This window comes from Vigna umbellata, chromosome 7 (genome assembly GCF_029865625.1).
Source record: "Vigna umbellata cultivar VRB3 chromosome 7, Vumbellata_1.0, whole genome shotgun sequence".
NCBI lineage: Eukaryota > Viridiplantae > Streptophyta > Magnoliopsida > Fabales > Fabaceae > Vigna > Vigna umbellata.
This window is the reverse complement of record NC_142171.1, coordinates 15,638,107-15,661,850: the sequence shown is the minus strand read 5'-3', so window position 1 is coordinate 15,661,850 and position 23,744 is coordinate 15,638,107.

Below are 23,744 nucleotides of genomic sequence, written 5' to 3'. Positions count from 1 at the left end.
ATAATTTGGGCTAATACCTTTAAGATCTGATATTGACCACCCAATTGCTCCTTTATTAGCTTTCAGAATTTCTATCACCTGTCCTTCTTCTTGTAGAGACAAAGAATTACTGATGATAACTGGCTTTTTTTCATCTTCTTCTAGAAAAACATACTTTAGATGTGCTGGGAGTCTTTTTAATTCTGGTTTCTTTACTTTGACTTCTTCTTCCTTATCAATTATTTCAAACTTTGTATCCTCTTCTGGAATTTTTTTCAATGTTTCCAAGTCCATCAGACATTCTGCAATTAATTTCTCTTCTCCTTCATCTAATTTCAATTCACGTTTTTAATTTCTTCTTTCCAATTGATCATCACATGCATACATGTTTACTTTTTGTCTTTTGCATTAGAAACTTATAGCAATTTGTTCTCAAGTCTTAAATAATCAAGAAATCATATAACTACCTATGCCGTGAGTCCTTTGGGAGAACGATACTTGGTCTTACCGAGTTTATTACTTGATACGATTCGGTCACACTTGCCGAGGGTTAAACAAGTTTTTGGCGCCGTTTTTCGATGTTCATAAATTTGTCATCAGGTTTTTGGTGCCGTTGCCGGGGACTCGTGGTTTAACTAGTTTATTTGTGTGATTATTGATTATCTTTGACTTGTTTTTGAATTTTGAATTTTAAATTTTGAATTTTGAATTTCTGTTTTTATTTTTCTATTTTTATTTTTCTGTTATTATTTTTTTGTTTTTATTTTTCTATTTTCTGTTTTTATTTTTCTGTTTTTATTTTATCTTCTATCTTTCTATCTTTTATCTTATTATCTCTTATTTTATATCTTCTCTATCTTTTTGTGCTAACAAATTTTTCTAGGGACTTTTTTTCTTGTGTATGCAGGAAGCAATTCGAACTAGAAGTAAGAAAACCTCGGAACCTCTTCTTGAAGGCTTAGACGAGAGTAGATGGAGGAGAAGAATCCGTACATCTAGAGAACTTTTCCCTCCTCCGGAAGATCTTTTACCACCTTCACCACAAGGTTCTCACCATAGCACTAAGGAGATGGAGAATAATAATGTTAGACGGACTCTTGCAAATTACACCAATGTGGTTGGCCCTCAACATTTTAACAGCATAACAAGACCGAGGGTCAATGCAGCCAACATGGAGGTGAAACCGACGTTAATCCAACTGGTTAAGAGTAATCAATATAATGGGTTGTCACATGAAAGCCCATATGAGCACCTCATAACCTTTAATGAAATTTGCAATACAATTAAGATAAATGGGGTGCCTGACGAAGAAATCAAACTTAGCTTGTTTCCTTTCTCATTGGGAGGCAATGCTAAGCTTTGGTTGAACTCTTTTCCAAAAGGGAGCTTTACAGAGTGGGAAGCTGTGGTGACAAAGTTTTTGAACAAATACTTCCCACAATCCAAGGTCAACAAAGGTCAACAAAGGCATGGAGGAATCACTAGGTCATGCATGGGACAAGTACAAAAGCCTATTAAGAAAGACTCCCACGCATGGATTTGATGAAGTAGAAGTAGTCCTATTCTTCCTTGGAGGTCTTGGTTCACAAACCAAGATGATGCTAGACGCTTCAGTTGGAGGCAATATTAAATGGAAGACTCCAGAGGAAGCAACTGAAATAATTGAAAACATGGCTACTAATGATAATGAGTTGAACAGTGAAAGAGGAGCTCCTATTCAACAAAAAGGAGTTCTACAGTTGCAATCCAATGATGCCTTGTTAGCTCAGAACAAAATAATAATTCAACAATTGGAGAATCTCACAAAGGCACTTGCACAACTGCCAAAAGAGTTAAAGACTGTTGCACAGGTTCAACAACAGTTGTGTGAACTATGTGGAGGTGACCATATCAATGGTCAATGCGTCTTTCTAGTGGAAGCTTTAGAGGATGTTAACTTCATGGCCAATCAATTTCCATACCGTCAGGGGAACTTCAATCAAGGGTGGAAAGCACACCCAAGCATTGGTCAAGGACAAAGTGAGCTGGACAAGCAGGGCAATTTAACAAGCAACAACAACAACCAACCTTATGGCAACAAATGTCTATAGTTAATGAAAGATCAATAAGGATGGAAGAAACTCTTCAGCAATTCATACAGAAAAATGAATCCACTCAAAAGAGCACTGAATATGCTATTAAGAACTTGGAGATTCAAGTGGGTCAACTTACTAAGCAGTTGGAAGAAAGGCCTGACAAGAATTTTGGGGCTAATATTGAGGTTAACCCCAGGGAAGAAGAGAGAAAAGAGAGAGAAGAGAAAGAAGAAAAGAAAATTTGTGTGAAGAAGAAGAAAGTGAGTGGAAAAAGAGAAAGCAAAAAGAAAGTGAGAGAAAAGAAAAAGAGGACGAGAGAAAAAAAGAAAGAATCATATGAAAAACCTCTTCCTCATCCAAAGAAGTATCATAGGAAGAAGGAATTTGAGCGATTTACGGAAATCTTCAAGAAATTGGAGATTAAAGTTCCTATGATTGAGACATTGCAACAGGTTCCTGGTTTTATCAAATTCCTGAAGAAGTTCAATAGAAAGAAGAAAAAGAAGAAAGAACTTGAGTTTTATTGGGTCAAGCTAGTGACGTTAAAAGAGCGCTTGTTGGGAGGAAACCCAGTGATTTAAGAACTTTTAATTTTTGGTTTGGTGATGTAATTTTGAACTTTTGGGTATTTTTGTTTTTGTTATAAGTTTGTTACAGGGTTTACATCTACTGATGGATGTTAGGTGGAAGAGTATCTACTGAAGGATAATATGTTTGTATACACCTACTGATGGGTGTTGGTAAGAAAGATTTGCATCTACTGAAGGGTGCTGGAGGATTGATTGATTGTATCTTTGTTGTTTGTTCTGCTTTAGTTTTATGATAAGGATTGGATGCATGAGTGATCTGAGAACTTAATTGCAGGGAGCAAGTGAGGAACATGAGTAGAAGGCACCTAGGTTAAGCTAGGAAGAAGAAAAGCACAACACGAAAGTGCCGCTGAGCGGTGGTATCGCAAAATGGGCTTAGGTTGCCCCTTAGCGGAACCCGAGCCCATTAGGGAATTTTTATACCCTAAGTCACGCCTTGGCCTCTATTTTCAGATTCTTCTCTGCACACACACTCCTAAACACTTTTCCAAAGGTTCTCTACATTTTCCCCTTCATTCCTCTTTAGAAAATCTCCCTTCCACTTACTTTCTAACTAGTTTCCTTTCAAGTTTGGGGTTTGGAAACATGAATGACTTTGCCCAGGTTTTCTATGATTAACTCATTTGCTTGTTTGCATCATATGATCAAGGCCATTTGTTGGTAACCCTTTTTTTTAGCCAAATACATGAATTTAACCCACTAAAAGAGAGCACTAAGTATTCTATCCTTTGAACCCTTAGCCTTGAACATGATTTGAAAACCCTTTGTAAAAAGCTTTACCTTGAGTTAAGTAGAAAATATTATGTGGTATTGATAAATGTTCAAGTTTGGGATTGGTTGGAAGTTTTGAAAGGGAAAATTGAAAGCATTGAGCTAAGAGCTAAGATGTGAAAAAGAAAAGAAAAAGAAAAAGGAAAGAAAAGAAGAAAAAGAAAAGCTCAATGCAAAAGGAAAGTTGGGAATAAGTAAGAATGATTGTGTTAGATGATTCTCTTAACTCAAGGGTTTTGTGATCTAGAAAATCCAATTTTCTTGTTAGCCCAGCCACATTATAAGCCATTGAAAAGTCCTTGGGATGATGCATGTTTGTGAATGTATTTGATTGTAGTTAAATGAAAGGAAAAGTCAATTCATGTGACATTGTGATAGTAGAGTGAATGAGTGAATACCTCTTATACACTTGTGTGTTTGAGTGAAACACTTTATCTAGTGAGGAAAGATTCCATGAACACATAAGAACATCTTTGCTTAGTTGATTGATCATTCATGAAAAGTAGCATTTGTTGGATAGTATGTGATTGTGTGAACATTAAAGCATGTGCATGTCTTGATTGAAATCTTTACAATGAGCTTAATTGAGTACTTACATATCTTGAAAAGGGATTTTTGAATGGGGTCAACCATTGTATTGATTGGTAGAAGTGATGGGGCTGTCGCGGCCCATCAAATTTGATGTGCATTAAAGAATGCAGTATAGTGCTAGGAAGTGACTCCTAGGTCGTCTCTCAAGGACCAAATGTGGTTTGGGAATCAGGTCAAACACGTAGTGAGGGGTTGTTTAAGAGTTTTTGCGATAATAAATGAACTAAACTAAAATGGAAATTAAAAACAATCGAACATAATTGAAAACATTAAAGTGAATATTAAAATTTAAATAAAGAAAAAAAGAAAAATAAGTCATAAAAAAACTTAGGAACATTTAATTAAACATGCATATGCGTAAGGAAAATTGGAATGAAAACATAAGTTGGTGAATAAAAAAAAACTATCAGACGGTGATAAATCATAAGTGCAATTTTGCTTTAACCATGAAGGCACCGTGCAGCATGAAACAAGACTTTAATTCCATCATGCGAATTAATTAAAGTGCAATAATCCAATGCTAATTAAAAAGATAAATCTACAACCGTGCTGTACTTCTCCATGCTCCAAGAAAATAAGTTAATGTCCGCGCCTTCTCTTCTTTAAGCCAAAAATGAATCCCAAATTTTCTTAGGTGGCGGCTGCTCTAAGCTGGACGTGTGCACTCTCCATTTCCTATCCACCTCGCAGCTACTATCTTCATGATCCACGGCCTAAAAACTAAAAACCGAGAGTGTGGCAGTTGGACCATCATGATTAAAAGCAACATAAAATCACTGTTGGAACCAAATCACCGCATGGAATCAAAATTAAAGCATTTTCCACATTGTCTAAAGAAAGAAACAATCATTTTTCTGCTGGAATAAAAACTGAGAGCTGCTGGAACCGAGAAAGAACCGAGAGTTGTAGGAATAAAATCTCTAGTGCTCTCCAAAATAAATCACCACTCTATCTTGCTCCACGTTCCGTGTGCTTCCAAAGAAAGAAAATGAATGTGCTCTTGGATGTCCGTGATTTGCTGGATGTAACACCTTTCTTTAGTCTAAGCACCTCCCTTGCTGGACCGTGGACGTGTGCTGATGGGCTGTGTGGACGTGGCAGCATGTGGACGTTGCAGCATGTGGACGTAGCAGCTGCTTTTGGTCTTCAGCCTGTGAGCGTGAACCTCTCCAATTCAAGAAAAAAAATATCAATGCCCCCATTTCACGTGTTGGACGCTCAAAATCCCCTCATCCGTGGGCTCCCTCCTCAAGAGAAAGAAGCTTCCTCGTTGGCGAGTGTTACTCCTTCCACCACCACATTTTCTCCCTCCACCTCCCCAATTCTATTGCATATTTTTTGAATTACAAAACTAACCTTTTATAATTACAAAAATAACCTTTTTACTTTTTAATCCTAATTATTTATTTTAACCCTAAAATCTATCTTTCTACCCCTTCTCACCCACCTCCCAACCTTCTCAGATTCTCACCCAAACTCCATCACATCCGTTTTTCATCTTCCATTTTTCCTCCATAGGCCTGATATGCCTCCTCCTCGAAAATATATTATTAAAATATATTCAAAAATAATATATCAAAAAATATAAATTATATTATTTAAATATCTTCAAAATTAATATAAAAAAACTGTAAAATATAAACTATATAATCTTTAAACGGATGTTGACATCCGTCGACGGATGCTCACATCCGTTTAACGATTACGGTTTATATTTTAGGGTTTTATTACGCACCTTCACGCCTCTGAACCTTTCATGCCTCTAAACTAGCACCTTGAAGCACCACCCCACTCACGGCTGAAGATGAATTGCTTTCCCCACTTTCAATCTTACTAAACACAAAGTCCACCACACTCTCACGTCACAATTCTATAAAAGAGAAGAAGAAGTGGAACATGAGAGACAATCAACGATAGTGGAACGTAAGAGTGAACCTGAGAAAAATAATAAAGAGAAAGAGGGAAGAATGACAAAGAGAATGAATGTTCACGTGAGATTTTAAATAATATTAACCCTAAAATTTTAATAAGGATAAAATAGGAATGAAAAAATAAAAAAAAAAAGGATAAAAGGGGAATGGGGTGGTGGAGGAAGCAAGTTGTGGTAGTGGAGGGAGTAACACCCCTCGTTGGCGGTACAGCTCGTGCGTGCTTCTCCCTCAACTCCGTGCAGCCCACTTTTAATATAAAGAATGGAACCCTTCTTTGCTGGATGCACTCCTTAGCTACTGTGTGCACCGCTTGTTGCTGGAGATTAAGTTGTCCGTGGGCCCCTGTGCCAAGCTGCTGTCCGTGTGAAGAGTGGATGTAAATTCAACAATTTCTTCCATTTGAAGGCCTACTGGATGTAATAATTGAAGCCCGTAAGCTTTCCAGCTTTTCCGTTTGCACCTCGAAACTCGTTGGACGTGAAACTTTCTTTTAATTGAGTCCGTGATCGAGCTGCCTAAAGCCCATCGCTGGACGCTTCCCATTCTATCCTCTCCAATTTGTTGGATGTCACCCTTTTTCCAAAAATGAAGCACCCCTTTCTCATAAGCCCAAAGAGTAAAATCACCATAGTGCCCTCCTTCTTGTGCACAATTCTCCAAATGTCCCAAAATAATATCCAACAATTTCCCTGCAATTAATATTGCAAATAATTAGTCTCAAATAATTCAAATTAATTAAAATAAGAATTTCTGGTCAAATTAAACACAATTAGCATAAATGGAGAAATACTAGACAATATTGTTTGCTTGAGGACAAGCAAAGTTCTAATTTTGGGGTTGTGATAACAGCTGAAAAAGTGTTATTTTCATGCTTAAAATTGATACTAAAAGCAACCTTTAACACTTAGAAACTAGCTTGGAATCATGTTTTTGGTTATATTTTTGGAAATAAGATAGTTGGACAAGTTTATGCTTGATTTCAGTGTTTTATGCAGGTTTTAAGGTGAATTTGATGAAAGAAGTGAAGAAGGATAGAGATGGAATCAGAAAAGAACTCAAAAAGTGCAAAAGAAGAGAAGCCGCAAGTACCGCTCAGCGCCATTTTACCGCTGAGCGGCACTACTTAACACTCGTTGGCACCGCTGAGGGGTGAAAGTGTAGCTGAGGGGAAGAATTCAACACATGCACTTACCGCTGAGCGGTATTTTACCGCTGAGCGCCATTATTTTGGGCTTGGGGCTACTTTTCTGTAATTTTTGGAATAATATATAAGCTTTAGAAAAATGGGTAGCTTTCTACGTGGCCTTCCCTTTGTCAATCAATACACCTCCTTTCCTTACTTCACTAAAACAAATCCACCTTCTCCACTTGTTTTTTATTCCAGCCGTGGCTTCTCTATGGTGCTGGATGTGCATGTGGCTGCTTTCTTTTTTTTTCTTTGCTATTCAATAAAGCCAAGTTGTTGTATGCCTTGTTTAAGAGTGTTGGGAGGTTTTATCACTGTCCAATTATCAATTCTAGCCACCACAATTACTAAACAGCAAGCAAACAATGCAAACAGATTAGAAATCACTCAAACAGTAATCACTGGACTGACATATGAGAGTAAAATAAATACTGGGAACAGCACAGAATGAATTTGAACAAAGTACAAACTATATGTTAAAATAGACATCCAGACGAAACTATGAAAAAAAACTGCATGGAAAACGGATAAGAATTGAACTCAAACGAGGTCACACAAGTTGACACAACATTCACGCGGCAGCCAGCGAAAATAAAAATGGCTAAGATGCATTGGCTCAATTGCCATTTCTCATTTAGCTTTCAAATGTCCCAAAAAGTTATCGAAAATTTTCCCGTAATTAATAATGCAAAATAATAAGCTCAGATAATTCAAATTAGTTAAAATAAGAATTTCCGATCAAATTAAGCACAATTAGGAAAAACAGGAAAATACCGGACGTTTAAGCATAATTCCCCGACTAATTCTAGCACATTAAACTAAGTGAAGTGAGGAAAATATTGGTTCATCAAAATAGACCACACTTAGTCTTTTGCACTCCTGGGCAAAATCAAGACGCAAATCAGGGAATAGTTCAAAGGACTTTTAAGAAGGTGACACAACGTCGACACACAGAAAATAAAGACTCACAAGGAAACAAACAGAATTACACATTCCTCAAGAAATCTGGACAAAGAAAGGAAGTAGACAATATCCAACACAGAATCAATCAGAGAAAGCAGATACTCATGAAATCATCCAAGCAATTCAAGACATGGCAAAATGATCAATTAGCTCAAGAGGTGAATCAAAAGCAACAGAACCTCACAGATGCACTATCAGTGTTTCTCTCAAGTGTTTAAGGTAAATCAATGTCACTCAATGCACTCAAGAAAGCAATCACAAATAGACTTGGCAAGCCTCTAATATCAACACTCAAGCATATACGCATGTTCAAATCAAAAGGTCTTTTCATGGTTGTAATGGGGCCAAGGACAAGGGAGGATATATCTGGATAAGAAGCTACAAACCATAAGGAACAGAGGAGCAATGGGGAACAAGTGTAAACACATTCAAACACACCCACAACCTCTAATTCAATCCTCTTCTTGACTCCATTATTCACAATTTTTTTTTATTTTTCTCATTTTTCTGCTCTCTTTTTTTTTTTCCATCCTGTCTCTTTTCTTTTCTCTCTTTTCAAAACAAAACTGTAAAAGACAAGATACACATATATTTACAAAAACAAAACAAGAAGAGGAACCAACTAGCCAACTCATCAGAAACCCCCAAGAGACCACACTTGTTCCCAAAACACTTCCAAAACTCCAAAATTCCCTAAGGTTAAGGTAATCATGGTTTTTTCACTTAGGGCTAGTGTATGAGCTTCAAAACAAAGAAATGAGGAAAGTATAGGCTCAAAAGGGGTTATCAAAGGATTAGAACAAGGTAAGCTTATTTGGCTAGAGAGGCTCAAGAACAAAACTGCCTTTATCACTTCCAAACATGCATATCAATCAAGAATTATCAATAAGAGTCAAGCCAAGGCATATGTGCAAGCAATCAAGAGACATATCACACACAAGAAAGAACATAAAGTGGCTCAAATTCTCACACAGGGCATTTGTGTCACAATCAATTCAACTCTCAAACATCATGATCATCTTCCAAGCAAAGAAAAGCAAGGAATCCAACATCTCAGAGTATCAATGAAGTGAAGGAAAACTGACAACCTAACCCCAATCCAGAATTCACGAAAAGCATGCAAAACTGTACACAAGACACAACAAAAACTACCTAGAAAAGAAAAAAATTTAACACGGAAAACAAATATTACAAAGAAAAATCAGAATCTCCCCCAATAGACCACACTTAAACTACACAGTGTCCTCAATGTGTCATAAGCATAAGATCATAAATCAAAACAGTCAACAGATCATGGACAAGTGCAATAAAAGTAGGGAAAGGGGGAGAAGAGAGAAAGAAAAACTCCCCTGGTCATGGTGGCAATTGCCAATTTTGGACTTGCAGGGAGATGTCTTCCACCATTGGATCCAGCCAGGAAGTTTTGAGGACGAACTGCTTCATCCTCCAAATCTGATCTAGCAGTGAAATGTTTTCCACAACTGGATCTATGCAGTGATTGTTGATGAGCAAGTTCAGCAGGTGCTTGTTGATCTTCAAACTATTGTGTATGTAAGCACCCTTGTCTTCCACTGGGGGTGCATGTTGGTCAAATTCATATGTACCTCCTGCAGCATGGTTAGTACATTGTGGCTCCAAAGAATTGACACACAGGGGTATAACACCCAATCCCAGTGTAATAGGCTGAACAACAGATAAACTCTCAGAACATGAATCAATTTCAAATTCAGAAACAATATCAATCACAGATTCAGATTCATGTTCAGTGCATGGAGAATAAACATACGAATTTGATATCAAAAATTGATTCTCATCATGCAGAGAGGAAGAATTAAAAACAGACTCATCAACAATACAATCATCAGCATACCTCTCAATAACATAATCATCAACATAATCAAATTGAGGTATGCTTACCTCCTCTTCCTTGAAGATTGCTAAAGTGTGGGAAGATGAAGGTGGTCTACCTGGTTCAGGGTTACTGCTTATTTCTGCCTGCTCCTCAAAATACTCATCACTCTCCTCAGGTGCAAGAGTAGGGACATAGGATGATGGGAAAGTAGATGGCACAGTAGTAAGCTCATGACTCTTTTCCCCATCTTCTATGTTGATGCCACTATCATCATCATCTGGAATCTGAACAGTCTGAAATGGTAACTCTGAATCTTGAGACTGTTCTTCAGTGAGTTGAGTGGCCATCTGCCCTATTTGATCAGTCACACTCTGAATGGCAGCTCCTATTTCTTGTTGGAACTGCATGTTCTCTTGCCGAAATTGAAGGTTCTGCATGGTAATCTGCTCCACCAACTCCTTCAATGTAGGCTCAGAAGTAGAAGGCTGAGGAGCTATTTCGGCAGGAGCACTATACTGCTGACTCTCGTATTGCTGGACTGGTGGAGGCATAAAAGTACTCTGGAATGGTGGTTCTTGATATTGATGCTGTGGAGCATCATACCATCCCAAGGTAGGGTCATTCCATCCAAGACCGTTGCTGTAAGCATACTGCACAGGGGAAAATTTGCTCAGAAACTGATGCTCAAGATATCCCCAATCGGTAACGGATCTCAGAGGAAGAGAGTCTTTCCAATTCTTAGCTGCTCCTTGTAATGAATGCGGAAATGCGCTCAAGAAAATGTAATCAAGAGGGACATCTGGAGGCTTCATTGAAGAGCACATGATGTGGAGCTCCTCCAAATGTCTGTGTGGGCATTCTCCTGCAAAACCATGAAACTTAGGCAGCAAATGTATCAGTCCAGGGGTGAGATCACAATGAAGATCATCCTCCTTAAGTGAAACCGGCTCAGAAAGAGCACTCTCAGAAATTAGAGGATGAGTCGTATTGCTCTCAACATAGAAATCAGCAGAATATGAATTACAATCAGAGTAACATGCAGAAGGAGAATCATAATCAGAGGCACTAGCAAAACAAGCAGTGTTCACGAAATCAAAATAGGTAGACATGGAAAAAGAAGAATACTAAAAATCACGAAACAAATAAAACACAACACATTTATACATGCAACACGCACACACAAAACAGAACATCACATCACATCACATCACAACACAAGACAAAACACAACACACACAAACACAACAAAAAGACCTAAGACTGAACCGTTGGTCCCCGGCAACGGCGCCATTTTGATGAGAGGGTCGCACCTCCCAACAAAAGTTGTGCATAAAAGAATGCAGTATAGACTAGGAAGTGACTCCTAGGTCGTCTCTCAAGGACCAATTTGGGTTCAGTCTCAGATCAAACACGTAGTGGGGGGTTTGTGATTTTTTGGTTGCGGTAAAATTTAAAAGCGTTGAAATAAAATTCAAAACAGTAAAACGAAATTTAAAACAGTAAAATGAAATTGGTACAGTTAAAAAAAAAAACGAAAATACAGAAAAACATAAAATACAGAAAATAGTAAATGCAGAAAACAGTAAAACATCAAAAACAAAAATATGAAATTACAGCAGTAAACAATAACAGTAAGAACAGTGAATACAGAATTTCAAAATCAGTAAAACAGTAAAAGCAAAATACAGAAAACGAAAATACAGAAAACAGTAAATACAGAAAACAGTAAATTTAGAAAACAGTAAAAACAGAATCAAAATCACTGCAGTAAAATACAGAAAATAAAATTATAGTAAATGATCAACATGCAAAAATAAAGAAGAGCAGAAATTAAATTGCAGAAAACAACAACTGAAATTAAATTACAACAGAAATTAAATTGCAGCAGTAACAAGAGACAATAAAATCTGGAAATTTAGAAACAGAATTTGAAACCAAACTTTGCTTAGAAATTAAATTGTGCATGAAATTATTACAACAAAGAGCAAGAAAGCTAAATTGAAAATTAAACATTACAGCAAAGAAGATGAGTGCATCAACCGTAAACCTCCATTTTCTGTACTGTGATTCTTCTTTCTACAGCCGTGACTATTCAGCACAAATGAAAAGAAATGAAACACTCACTGCCCTCTCTACTCTTCCAGCTCAACCGTAACCCTCCATTTTTCCAGTCCCCCTTTTTTTCTAAGTGAAAGATGATGCCTTTTTAAGGGTGGCGGCTGCTCTTTTTTTTAATGAAGAACGATTGCCCTGCTGGATGCCTTCTTCATGTGGTTGAATGTGCTGGAAGCCAAACCCAATTCAAATTGCTGGAGCTGCTGGATGCACCCTTCTGGACCAGCCCGTGCACACCCCAAGCTGCTGGGTGGAAGCTGCTGCCAAGTGTGGGCCAGGTGATGCTGGAGCGTGGATGGATTTCTGTGTGCACCTCCTAGCTTGCTGGACCGGTGGAAAGGCTCAAAAGCTGCTGGACCGTGTACCTTTTGCTTTTGCTGGAATGTGATTGTTAATTGCCTTTTGCACATGGGCTGCACCTCCTAATCTCTCTCGGTGCCTTTCTTTCTAATCACCATGCACCAAATTTTTACCACTTCTTGTCTTTTTCCCAAAAAGCAATTGGCATTTACTTCTCCTGCAAACCCCTTCCAATTGAACATATAATAAAATATTCCAAAGTTGATCTATCATTCCCGTAACTCATGCAGAAAATGAATTTGGAATTTCTTCTACCATGTAAACCGTGTCTCCTTCTTTTAGGTGTCTAATCCAAAGAAAAATGGGTAGCTTTCTACGTGGCCTTCCCTTTGTCAATCAATACACCTCCTTTCCTTACTTCACTAAAACAAATCCACCTTCTCCACTTGTTTTTTATTCCAGCCGTGGCTTCTCTATGGTGTTGGATGTGCATGTGGCTGCTTTCTTTTTTTTTCTTTGCTATTCAATAAAGCCAAGTTGTTGTATGCCTTGTTTAAGAGTGTTGGGAGGTTTTAGCACTGTCCAATTATCAATTCTAGCCACCACAATTACTAAACAGCAAGCAAACAATGCAAACAGATTAGAAATCACTCAAACAGTAATCACTGGACTGACATATGAGAGTAAAATAAATACTGGGAACAGCACAGAATGAATTTGAACAAAGTAAAAACTATATGTTAAAATAGACATCCAGACGAAACTATGAAAAAAAACTGCATGGAAAACGGATAAGAATTGAACTCAAACGAGGTCACACAAGTTGACACAACATTCACGCGGCAGCCAGCGAAAATAAAAATGGCTAAGATGCATTGGCTCAATTGCCATTTCTCATTTAGCTTTCAAATGTCCCAAAAAGTTATCCAAAATTTTCCCGTAATTAATAATGCAAAATAATAAGCTCAGATAATTCAAATTAGTTAAAATAAGAATTTCCGATCAAATTAAGCACAATTAGGAAAAACAGGAAAATACCGGACGTTTAAGCATAATTCCCCGACTAATTCTAGCACATTAAACTAAGTGAAGTGAGGAAAATATTGGTTCATCACTCTCCCAATAGTAGTATAAACCTAGACATAGGAATATGATGGTTGGTTGTCGTTAAGCTTCCGTTCACTATAATGCATGATTAATTGCTAGGGAGACAAGACATTATAAACTAGTGATTATGATTAGGCTTTCTTCGTCGAGACATCGAGTTTAAGGTAATTTAGAGAGTGGCATTCACATTGATGAAAAGAATGATGAATTCCTAAAATATATGAGAGTGGATAAGATGAAATTGATTGCCCCAACAACATACTCATCCACATATTTCAATTCACGTGTTTTTTTTGTTCTTTCCCATTGATCATCACATACATACATGTTTACTTTTTGTCTTTTGCATTTGAAACTTATAACAATTTGTTCTCAAGTCTTAAATAATCAAGAAATCATATAACTAACTAGGCCATGAGTCCTTTGGGAGAACGATACTTGGTCTTACCGAGTTTATTACTTGATACGATTCAGTCACACTTGTCGAGGGTTAAACAAGTTTTTGGCGCCGTTTTTCGGTGTTCATAAATTTGTCATCAGATACCAAGCAAATCCTAAGGAATCTCATTTAACTGTTGTCAAAAGGTTTCTGATATACCTTAGATGGACCACCTCATTTGGACTTTTGTATCCTTCCGATGTTATACCTAGTTTAATAGGATATTCTGATGTGGATTATGGTGACTGTAAAATTGATAGAAAAAGTACTAGTTGAACTTGTCATTTTCTGGCCTATTCTTTAGTGTCATGGCACTCAAAGAAACAAGTGTGTGTAGCTTTGTCTACCACTGAAGCTGAATACATTGCCGCTGGAAATTGTTGTGCCCATATTCTCTTGATGGAACAACAATTGGAGAATTTTGATATCTTCCTTGATCACATTCCTCTGAAATGTGACAACACTAGTGCTATAAACCTAACAAAGAACCCCATAATGCACTCAAGAACTAGGCATATTGAGATTAGACATCATTTCTTAAGAGATCATATTCAAAAGGGAGATTGCCAAATAGAATACATTGATACCTTGCATCAATTAGCAGACATATTTACAAAAGCATTGCCTAAGGATAGATTCTATGAACTCAGACGAGAGTTAGGAGTGTTAGACATGTCTTAGAATTAAGAATTTTGGAATTTTTGGATTTCTCGTAACTTCAACGTATTTAATCGATTATCTGAACAAGCAATCGATTATTCTTAGCTTTTGAGAAAAGCCTCATAATCGCAAATAATCGATTATCCTATGGAATAATCGATTATCCTGACTCAAACCCAATACTGGGCATTTATGAACAAATAATCAATTATCTTCGTCCATAATGGATTATGATGTAATTTCTGGAAATTAACTTATGAACAGATAATCAATTATCACTTACAATAATTGATTATCACGCGTGCATATCCCAAAATAGAGTCGTTACAACCGCTAAAAACGGACATAAACGGCTAGTTTTCAAATCCTTCCTATAAATAGCCCCCTATAATTGATTAATAGTCACTATCTTGCACCCAAAACACTGGTCAACTCAAATCTGCACAAGATTTTTGTTGATGGATTGACAAGTGTACCAAATCGCACTAGTAATACAAAATGGTAAGAGCAAGTATCGTATCCCAGAAGACTCTCGGCACTAAACAGTCGTGTGATGACTCGATTAATTAAGACTTAAATAAAACGAGATCATTGATTTAAGATGCAAAAGACTGAAAATTAAATATGAATGCAGTTTGATCAATAGCAGAAGAGCACATTGATAAACGAATGTTGTTTAATATGAGATGAGTATGTTGTTGGGTTAGACTTCACCAAGTTCCCTCTCATGTATGTAAGAATTCTTCTTTATGCATTAATGTTAACGTCACTCACTAAATCATCAAAACCCGATCCCTTGGCGAAATAGCCTGTCCTTAATCACTAGTTCATGCAATTCCTAGCTTTCCTTGCAATTAAATGTGAAGATCAAGAGCTTAAAGACGACCAAGACTCATACATGATAACGGTTGAAAAATCGTTATTTTTATACTTAATTTTGATATTAAAAACACCCTTTTTGACTTAGAAGCTTGCTTGAACTCATGTTTTTGCTTTAGTTTTGTGAATAAGAGAGTTAAAGGTGAATTTAATGGTTTGTGCTAGATTCCCTTGATTTTTTAGGTTATTGGAATGATTTGAAAGAAGAGTTAAAGTACCGAATGGTTGAAATGCAAAAAGTCAACCAGAAACCAGAAAAGTCAACTAGTCAACCAGAAAAGTCAACCAGAGTGCAGAAAAAGTTGCGCTGAGCGGCAATTTTGAAGTGCCAAAATTACCGCTGAGCATCAAATTTCGTTGAGCGCTAGTGCCTCACTTACCGCTGAGCGGTAAAAGTGCCGCTGAGAGCCATTTGTATGGGCTTGGACCTGTTTTCTATTATTTTTATGGGCTTGGACCGATTTTCTGTTATTTTTATGTTCTATTTAAGGACTTGCACGTCCTAGGTTTTGGATCTTTTAATTGCTTAAGCACAGAAACACACTTTTCACCCCTTGGGGGTAGATTTGGAGATGGTGACGGCTTAAAATCTGGCTTTGTCAACAAATATTTGATAGCTGCATGATCTATGTAAATAATTACCTTAGACCCAATAAGATAAGGTCTAAATTTCTCCAAAGCATACACTATGGCTAGGAACTCCTTCTCAGTAGTAGCATAATTCAACTAAGCATCATTCATAACTTTGTTGGCATAATAAATTGGATGAAATATCTGCTCTTTTCGCTGGCCAAGAACGACTCCTATTGCATAATCACTAGCATCACACATTAACTCAAACTTTTTATTCCAATCTGGAGCTATAATCACTGGAGCTAGCACCAATTTACTCTTCAATATGTCAAAAGCTTTCAAGCATTCTTCATTCATCACAAAAGGGGCATCCTTGATAAGAAGATTACTCGATGGTTTAGCAATTTTTGAAAAATCTTTGATAAATCTTTTGTAAAATCACTACAAGAAATAATGAAATTACATACGGATACCAGAAAAAGCTTTATATACGGATATTATATATGCATATTTATATACGAAATTTTCCGTATATAAATTCTGTATATAAAGTTTGCGCGGTGGTGGGAAAATTATCCAAGGATATATCCGTATATAACCCGTAGTATCCGTATGCAGTTAGAACGAAGTTGTTAACTGCGGATATTATATACGGATGTGGGAAATTATTATTTTTAAAATTTTTTTTTCTGATTAATTGGATGCTGGAGCTGCATATCACACTCTGAAGAAGCGTTTTCCCCTCTTTCTCGAACCCTAACTCTGTTCTCTCTCTCGAACTCTCTTGCTCTCGAACCCTCTTCTCTGTGGAGTCATCTTCATCAATCCTTCATCAACCATTCATTCACCTCTCCTCTCCAACCTTCAGTCAGCTCTCGTGTCGAACCTTCGTCTCAAACCTTCAGTCACCTCCCCTCTGGATCGTCTCTTCTGTGCAGCTGTAAATCATTCTTCTCTGGAGCCCTAAATCTGGTAAGTGATTCTTCTTTTCGTTCATGTTTATGGTAATCTGTAATGGTTAGAAATCTTTAAAATTGAAACCTAATCTGTGTTGATTTGATTTTCATTGCCCCATTTTTGGTTCGTCTGGGAAGATGTAGTTGGATTTTGACGAAGCATCGATTGAGGCTGCTGTGTTGCGGTTTAAGCTGAGACATAGAACTCGGTGCTGCGAAGGCCGAAGGAACCACAAAAAGGTGTTTTTAATTTCCTCTCTTGCTCGGTTTTGTATGCAATGTAGTTTGGTTTTTAATTTCCCTCCATGAATGAGTTTTCTTCAAAGTAATTCCAGCATGGTAATGGGCGACCAATTGCTGCTGAACAGTAATATGTGGATGTAAGATTTATAATTGAGGGGAAAAGAATAATTGTATTGACAATAAAAAAAGAACAAAAGGACATATCATAAGCATAAGCTAACAGAGTACAATGGGGCAATTCGCCTTGCTTCATAATTCATTTTTTCCTTCATATCATAAGCTTTTTTTCATATGAATGATACTATAAAGGATTCTTTCTTGTAAATTCCTATGATGGGGTTTGATAAATGATGATCTTACCAAGGAGGGGTTGTCCTTTTTTCTTTGGGGTGCATATCATCTCCAGCATCAGACTACCCAATGGAGTTTCAACCAGTGAAAGCGCATGGAAATATCCCACAACACTTTTTCAGTTTAGATCATTGAAAAGGTGAAACATTGCCATCAAAGCCAAGACAAAAGTTTAGGACACTAAGAAAAGGGGAAGTTAAATAAAACATTTACTTATTGACGTTCAAGTTCAGCTTAGGTGGTTGACTTTAGATAACACCAACCAAATAAAATAAAATAATATAATAGGTTATGATCAGTGAGTTGGTTCCACCCCTAAGATCCTCCTTTTGCTGGGAAAAATAAAAGCAAAAACTAAGTACCTTGTGTTCACCAGGAGGGACATAGATGTTTTAGGCCAGGGGTTTGCTCTCCTTGTTCTTGTAATGGAAATTAGCTTTTATAAATGTGATTCTAGTTTAGGTATGACATGAAAATTTGTTAGTATCATAATAGTATTTGAGTGTTGGCTTTGATGTTTTATAAGAAAATTTAGTATTGAAACATTTTGGCTGTGGCATTTCTGTTTTGCATGATAGGTTTCTGATGTCTAATTTTGTTTGTAGTATACTGTCAGAAACTACTCTGGTGCTATTTATGGACAGTGTAATGTTTTTAACAGTATTGGTGGGGACTAGAATCAGCATGGCCTTGGTAATATTATAGCATTCTGATTTCATTTTGGGGTTTATCTTGTCACCAAGGTAGCTGATCCTTTCAGCAGTGAAGAAGATGCCTTTAGCATCCATCATTTTCTTGTGTTTCTTATTACTTATGGGTGTCCAGTACACGCATTCACTGTCCCTCATTTCTGAATCAATAATAGGGAGATATATGATTCCATATCTTGTGTTTCTTATCACTTCCTTTGCCACTACCATTTCCACCCTTTTTTTTACTATTCACTTCAAATTTTATTACAGATGAGAGGAGAAACCATCTACTTCAATCTTTTTTAGTTTGAAAGTAATCACTGTAATACTAAAAGTTCAACTCCTCACTCCTTTAAACAAGCCCTCTCAGTTTATCAATTTATGCAGAGATTTTCATTTTTTTTTATATATTTTCTTAAATTCCTTTATTCTAAAAAGTCCTTTAAGTTCTAAAAATATTATTGTAGAATTGAAAAATGTAAATATGTGTAGTTTGAGATAATTGACTCAAACCTATATCTTAAGTTCGAAGTAAAATAAAACAAATTCGTGCAGGTTTTTCGTTTAGGTTTTTCATTTGGGATTGTAGTTGTTATCACCGAATTTCGTTCATATAAATATATATATATATATATATATATATATATATATATATATATATATATATATATATATATATAGGTTTAATTGCTTGTTTTGTCCCCAGTTTGGCTGTAACGTGTCAAGTTAGTCCACAATTTTAAGAAAGTTTCAATTACGTCCAAACTTGGTTTAAAATTGTCAATTTCGTCCAAACGTAGTAAAATTTGCTTCAATCAAGTCCCTTCCGTTAAATTTACATAAACGGACGTTAATTCTTTTTCTCTCTCCTCTGTTGCTCTGCTCCTCTCCTCTGCTCCTCTGCACAACAGCAGACCCTCTCTTTCTTTTGAATATTAAAATAAATTTTAGTGTATGCAAATAGGGTATTAAGCCTATTTTTTAACAAGTTCCTTTCAAGTATTTGGTTTTTTTAAGTCACTTGTTTTTTTCTTATGAATTTATGGAAAGTAAATTGGAATTTAATCAAATAGTGGCAAGAAAATCTTATTCCTATAGGCCATATATATAAAATTTATACTAATTTCCAAATTTAAATTTTTGACGATCTTCCACTTTTCTTCTATTTCCTTTTCTCTTAATAATATAATAATATGAATTAATTTTAATTTAAAAAATAGAAAATAAAATTTAATTAAAATATTAATATAATTAAATTTTAAAAAGTTAGTTTTTATTATAAATAAAATTATGTATTATGAACAATTTTTTTTGAGTTAAATATAATTTTTTTTTGAATTTTGATATAAAATTATAATTTTTCTTTATCTAAAATTTAAATAAATTTTAATCTTAAACTTTAAAACAAATAAATATTATTTTTTAATCTAATTATATTAAAATTTTAATATGTTTCATATTAATATTTAAATTTTTTATATCATTTGATATCTTTCTGTTTGATATCTGTTGAAAAATGATTATTAGACTAAAAAGTTATATTTAATTTTAAAATTTTAAAATTAAAATATATTCAAATTTCGGATAAAATTAATTCTAATTTCCAAAGCTTAAATAAATAATTACTTGAATATGAATATATACTATGTATTCGTTCATAGCTGTTCTATTATATTTTTCAAGAATTTGTTATCATACATGAATGTTAAAAGAATTGCCTATATTTTCTGAACATTTTTCAAGGTATGTGTTAATTATTTTAGTGATAAAATAATTGAAACAAAAATAAAAATAAATAATTACTTAAAATATAATATAACTTTTTTCATGTTTTACTTTTTTGAATTTTTTTGTTTATCTATACATTCTTTAAATTAAAGTATAATTTATAATATGATATATAATTCATATAATTTATGTATTAAATTATTGAATCAGACATTCCAAAAATTATTGAATGAGACATTCCAAATCAAACATTCCAGAGCAGAGGAGCAGAGGAGCAGAGGAGCAGAGGAGAGAGAAAAAAATTAACGTCTGTTTCTGTAGAATTAACGGAAGGGACTTGATTGATGCAAATTTTACTACGTTTGAACGAAATTGACACTTTTAAACCAAGTTTGGACGTAATTGAAACTTTTTTAAAATGGTGGACTAACTTGACATGTTGCAGCCAAACTGGAGACAAAGCAAGCAATTAAACCTATATATATATATATATATATATATATATATATACCCAAACACCTGGAATAACTTTTTTTATAAAATGCAAATTTAATGAATCTAACAGTTGAATTTCATGATATTTATTGTAAGACCCTTGATATTTAGCAAAGATAAATTCTGACATCCTCACCATTAATGCACGCTACATCATTTCTCAGCCATTAAAACCCACTACCTAATCTGATCCCCTCCCTCTCTGGCATGCACGGAAAGCCACGCCCATCATTTCTCTGAAACATTAAAAACGTACCAAACACTGCATGCACACACGCAACCTGTCGCGGGAGAAGCTTCCCATTTCAGAATTGGTGTGCAGGTGTCAACTTGGGAGACGTTCGTTCGAACGAACGTCAGTTTAACACACTTAGAATTTTTGAAAACTCTCTCTCACCTGCACCATTCATCTTCTTCCTCAGAACCCAACCTTTCGTTTTCTCCAACTTCTCTCTAGAAACCCTCACCTTCTCTTTACTGTAACTCATCACCTTCTTCTCCGATCACGTTTCAGAACCGTAGGAACGTTCCTGGCACCGTGAGCTTCAATCCGAACCGAACAGATCCTAGTTCTGTAACCGGTAAGTCACTCGACTCTGGACGTTGATCTGAACGTTTGTTCTGTAGTACATGCAAACTAAGATTCAGTTGCAGGCATGGGGTAGAGGTCTGAGTTGTTTCTGATTTCTGGTGTTTTAGATTAAGGGAAAGTTGTTGAGCGAAACCTGAGGGTAGAACGCTGTTAGAGGTCGAACAAAACCTTGCTTTTCGGGAGTACACTGCTATCCAGGTAAGGGAAGCTTAGTAATTTAATTTATACTTGTATGTTGTATGTAAACATGATATGAACTGAATGTATGAGATGTATGTCGATTGAGTATGCATGGTCGAACGTTGCTTTACTAAATGAATATGATATATGTTGGTTGAAATGTATGATATGAGTGACATGTATGAATACGAAATATACATGCTTAGGAACGAGAGAATGTAAGTGAAACTTGAATATCAACTTCCCTATGATAACGTATGTCCGACATTAAACGGTTCTCGACCGTTTGGTGTTCTAGTAAACTTCTTTGAATTGGAATACTTTCATTGGGAAGGATTCTGGTCGAGCATGAGCTATGTAGGTCTTTTACTTAGAACTTATAATCAACAGTGTCGAGCACCCTTATACAGATCATCCATCTGTGTCGACCGACAGTGTCGAGCATCCTTGAAATACAGATCATTCATCTGTGTCGATCGACAGTGTCGAGCACCCTTGATTATACAGATCATCCATTTGTGTCGACCGACAATGTCGAGCATCCTTGAAATACAGATCATTCATCTGTGTCGATCGACAGTGTCGAGCACCCTTGATAATACAGATCGTCCATCTGTGTCGACCGACAGTGTCGAGCATCCTTGAAATACAGATCATTCATCTGTGTCGATCGACAGTGTCGAGCACCTTTGATAATACAGATCATCCATCTGTGTCGACCGACAGTGTCGAGCACCCTTGTAATTCAGATCATTCATCTGTGTCGACCGACAGTGTCGAACCCCCTTGTAATACAGATTATTCATCTGTGTCGACCGACAGTGTCGAGTACCGTGTTAATACAGGTCGTTCATCTATCTGGTAGTCAGTATTACTTTATTTTGGAACGGGGTAAATTCTTCAGTCTCGTTCCTCACGGTTGTCCTCGTTATAAAGAGGGCTGAAAGTTTGATTATTTACATACTCGGACTGAAAGACAAAAATGAAAATAAAAGTGAAAGATTTTGAATGATGAACATTATATGAGATGATTAAACGTTTATGAATGTTGTACGAGCGTTCCAGGGAGGAACGACTCACATATGTTGAATGTGGAATTTGGTAAAGTATGACTGTGGGCATGCTAATGCTGGCTTGGTCCATCCTGATATTCCGTGACACTCGTCTTCACTTAGAGGAGAGTGGTTCATGTGTGGGAATGGCAGGAGGTCCTTAGTCCATAAGTTAACATGGGCGACGTAAGAACGGACTAACCTCGAGTGGCAGTTGTCGAGTGTATCCCAGTTACTACACCACTCGAGTGCAAGGACGCCTGTAGCTACACAGATTCATACAGTCCGGACGGTCCGTCTAGAAATAGTTGTTGGATATTTGTTTATTTATTTATGTTGAATCATTCTGGTATGTTTGACTGGATTGAATTGATACTTTAATGTGTGAATTAAATTACATAAGCTTACCCTGTGTTCTCTTCTTTGTGTTGTCGGTTGTCTTTGTACGTCCGTCTTGTCCTTGCGATGATCATCCATGTGGATGGGAGCAGATGGAAGTGAGCTGCTGGAAGAGGCGCTGGCAGAAGAAATTTCGGAAGATGTTGATCCGGTTGAAGTAGGGATTAAGGTCGAGCCCTAGAGTGCTCGACATGTAGTAGTTGTTAGTATTTTTGTTTAGTATCAGAATTTGGATGCCGTCGGCTACATTACATTTTGTATTTTAAGCCGTTCGACGTTTTGGACCTCGTATCTTTTTGTAAAGACTGCACTGTTTTAATGATTAATGTAATTAATTCTGATTATGGTTATCACTATATTTTGGGGATGTTACATTTATACTAGTGATTATTTATTTTAAATTTTACATAATTTACATATTTATAAATGTATTACTTAATAAAAAAATTTAAACACTATATATATATATATATATAGACACACAAACACCTGGAACATTTTTTTATAAAATGCAAATTTAATGAATCTAACAGTTGAATTTCATGATATTTGTAACATCCCAATAAATAGTAATTACCATTAATCAGAACTAATCACATTTACAGAAATTACAGTGCAGTCTTAATATTTACAACAGCTGCTCAAAATAAAAACCGAACGTACAAAGTTACACAGCGTTCAGTTTTCTAACTACCAGGCTTCATAAATCTGGACGAACGGCCTTACAAAATACCGCACAAAAACGCTAGCAATTCCTAAAGAACGAACACTCTACTGTTCAGCTTTAACCTCTACTTCTACCAAGTTAGCATCCTCCAAATTTTCTTCTTCCAGCATTGCTTCAAGGGGTGCCTCACCATCTGCTCACACCCACAACGGATGATCATTGCATTGACAAGACGGACATACAAAAACAGTAGACAACACAAGGAAATTGCAAGGGTAAGCTTAGGTAATTTAATTCATATCACCAACATAAACTTTAACATATAAAATCAATCGTACAAATCAATAACAGTACATACACAAAGCATATTATAACTCA